The sequence below is a fragment of the Galeopterus variegatus genome, unplaced genomic scaffold (assembly GCF_000696425.1).
Source record: "Galeopterus variegatus unplaced genomic scaffold, G_variegatus-3.0.2 Scaffold1384, whole genome shotgun sequence".
Taxonomy (NCBI): domain Eukaryota; kingdom Metazoa; phylum Chordata; class Mammalia; order Dermoptera; family Cynocephalidae; genus Galeopterus; species Galeopterus variegatus.
The window spans coordinates 252,170-256,178 of record NW_007727495.1 but is presented as its reverse complement, the minus strand read 5'-3'; positions in this window follow the sequence as shown (position 1 = coordinate 256,178).

The window sequence follows — 4,009 nt, the reverse complement described above, 5'->3', positions numbered from 1 at the left end:
TATTGCATTATGAGGATTTTAAAAGTTTAATTTACATTTTTATTCCTTTTCTGGTTTCCATGTTTTGTCACTCATATGCACACTGCTTCATCATTGAGCCACGAGCGTATTGTTCTGTTGAAACAGAATGGAAATAGCAAATATTTGACAAGGAGAAAGTGTAATGACAAAATTGTTTGTTTACTTTGTGCTTGTTTTTAATCCCCTTGGGGTTTTTTTTTCTCTGATTTTAAATGAACTTAAGCAATTTAGGTTATAGAGCATGCATGANTATTGCATTATGAGGATTTTAAAAGTTTAATTTACATTTTTATTCCTTTTCTGGTTTCCATTTTTTGTCACTCATATGCACACTGCTTCATCATTGAGCCACTAGCGTATTGTTCTGTTGAAACAGAATGGAAATGGCAAGAAATATTTGCCCAGGAGAAAGTGTAATGACAAAATTGTTTGTTTACTTTGTGCTTGTTTTTTAATCCCCTTGGGTTTTTTTTTCTCTGATTTTAAATGAACTTAAGCAATTTAGGTTATAGAGCATGCATGAGTGTAAGAAAAAGTTGAGAAGGAATGATCATAGCAAATTAAAAAATCTTTTCCACAGAGAAAGGCAACTATGTTTATAAAATATAATGATTCCCCCTAAACACTGAGTAAATAGTTTTTTTGTTTGTTTGTTTTTTCCTTTTTGTCTTTTTTCGTGACCGGCAATGGATCACAACCCTCAGTGTCGCGCCCATACCGGACAGGGACCGGCAACGGGATCGCAACCCTCGGTGTTGCGCCCACACCTCGCTCAGCCAGTGAGCGGCCGGTCTGTATGTGGGATCCAAACCCTCGGCAGGAGCGCCGCCGTGCTCCCAAGCAGCGCACTACAGTGCGCCATCGGGCCGGCCCAAGTAAATAGTATTTTTGCTCAAGGAAATATTTCACCTATAACAGCACTATGAAATGTAAATCTCTTCTAAACAACACTATGAAATGCAAATCTCTTCTAAACAACACTATGAAATGCAAATCTCTTCTAAACAGTGTCATTCAGTGTAATCTGTTTCCTGGACTTTTTCAGCCATGGCATTGGACTGATAGAGAATGGACTCTACTCTTTAGCTGCAAGAGGAACCAAGACAGTCTCTGAGGCTGCTGTGCCAGCCCAGAGCATTGAAAACACATCCCATTTTGATGAGTTACATAAGCAACCAGTCCAACTTTGCCCAACATTTAAAAAGTAACACAGAGCCACTAAATCTTATGTTATCTTCCTCAAGCCATTATTTTAAGTCAAGAAAACAAGTGAAGAGGTCATGTCGAGGGAAAATATAAGAATGCATCAAGGCCATCCAGAAGTTATATGAGAAATGCTGATGTTTAAAAGGTGAGCTCATCACCTAGTGAAGTGATTTCAACCAGACTGTGATTAAAACCATTCATATGGAATTAGTCTTCTCAACTATAATTCTGTTATATTTTGCTTTTTTAAAAAAACAAAACAAAACAAAAAAAACCCTGATGATGTTTGTCATAAGAAAGTAAGCTAAAGAAAAATCCCTCAGCTCCTTTTTGCCAGAAAAGTATAATAGAAAATAAATTTGCATTTCCAGTTTGAGTGTGTACTTAAGTCTTTATTATATTTGGAACTTAAAAACTTTTTTCAATTTCAAAAACTTGATGAAGATGACTTAGGTTACTAACTTAGGTCAAAATGAAATTATTTAGATACCAATTTTTAAAATACTGAACAGAGAATTTATATCTTTTTCCAGAGTTCTAATAATAAGCATTTGGGATATTTCTGTTCCTCCAAATAATTGATGTATGTTCACCAAGTTTCTGTGTTTTTTAAGGCATTAAGAGAACCTTCAATAATATTAAACACAAAATGGGACAAAAGTAACATTGCCTGCATTGGTCTCTGTGTATATCTGATTTATTTGTATATCTTGGTTTATGTGGTATGATTGACATGGCATTTGAAGATTTGACCTTGTAAACATTAACTTTAATTACTAAGGGTTTCGTACTTTGTAATTACTTATATTTCTTCCCTAGCTAAAATCCTAAATTCTTTACCAAGAAACATTTCTTGTAAGAAAGATGGAACTAGGTAGTGGCCAAAACATATAAAAATGGGCAGATATACAAATGCATTTGCAATTGTTAGATTTTAGTATATTGAGGGGGTCTGTGACCGTGAAAAGACAGACTGTGTTTAATCCCCACGTTGTGCTTTGTCCACTGTGTTTGCAAACACCTCACTACTTTACTATCTGTGAACACCACTGGGGGAGGTCCTTGTGCAGATGGATATCAATTTTGATCACAGTCTATACACAAAGCTCTTTTTTTTTCCTGTGTGTCCCAGACTCTGCCCACACCATCACAGGAACTGATGGCTGGGTTGGGCCTTTTTGTTTATTTGTACTAAGAGTTCCAAAAAGCTGCTCCCATGTTAAGAATTCTTAATGGTCTTCTAGAATATGGAAGGTTACTGTCCTAGATTTCCATCACTGAAAACATTTGTTTATTTCTGATGGAAATAACCAACAGGATATCTGGTGAGATAGAGAGAGGATTAGTATGTCAAGCGGGAGAATAAGCAGCAGGAGTAGATAAACCACTTTAAAACCAGTTTAATCAGCCTTTGAAGAAGCAATTCCTCAGAAGAACACAGAATTGGGGAAATATATGTATATATACACACACACATATATAAAATATATATATATATAATATAGTTATAAATGAGATTTCCCCTAAATAAAATGTGTAACAATCTTACTGCTTTGAAATGAGGAGGACTTCAGTATGTGTGTGCTTTGAACAAAATTACAGAAGAAGCCTCAAATCACAAAATCTCAGGATTAGAAGGAATTTAGAAGGCATCTGGTCAAGTCCTCAGAGTATCTTCTTGCATCAAAAAAGACTCAGTTCTTATTATGTAACAGAGAAGAAAAATATACATTCAGGATTAGAAGGAATTTAGAAGGCATCTGGTCAAGTCCTCAAAGTATCTTCTTGCATCAAAAAAGACTCAGTTCTTATTATGTAACAGAGAAGAAAAATATACAATCATTCATTCAGCTAATGCCCAACATGACCCTATAACTGGCACATCTTCAGACTCAGTAACTTGCACTAAAGTATTTGTTGTGGGAGGAAAAATAGATTAAAAAAAAGGAAACAAACTTTTCAAAATAAAATTCTGCTTTAACACTTTAGTTTCTAGTGGTACTGACAGTTTCATCACTTATGAAATAAACTTAAACCTTTTAAGGACTGTAAGAAAAACTCTGTGTGATATGTTCAGGAAAGAGATCAAAATGCCACACATTGGCATAAGAGCTGTTTAAAATATGAGCAGAAGGGAAAGCAATCTGAAAGCCACACTCTGGGAGAGGAATCCAGCTATAGGGTTGTGTTACTGTGTAACTATTTGAAAAACTGTTGTATGGAAGATGACAATCTTATTCTGACATAGTACAGAGGACAGAGCTAGTGTCAGTTTGTGGACATGTATTGAGTACTCCTTCCAGCCCCCTCATGAAGTATGTGCTTTTTTTTTTCTTTTCTTAATTTCTTTTTCTTTTTTTCTTCACATTTTATGTGTGAAAAAAACCTGAAGCAGAGAGAGGTTAAGTCACATTCCCAAAGTCACTTAGGTAGAAAGTGCAGAGAAGCTACATGAATTCAGGTAGCCTGGCTCTTCTCTGTTAGTGGTACTGACAGTTTCATCACTTATGAAATAAACTTAAACCTTTTAAGGACTGTAAGAAAAACTCTCTGTGTGATATGTTCAGGAAAGAGATCAAAATGCCACACATTGGCACAAGAGCTGTTTAAAATATGAGCAGAAGGGAAAGCAATCTGAAAGCCACACTCTGGGAGAGGAATCCAGCTATAGGGTTGTGTTACTGTGTAACTATATGAAAAACTGTTGTATGGAAGATGACAATCTTATTCTGACATAGTACAGAGGACAGAGCTAGTGTCAGTTTGTGGACATGTATTGAGT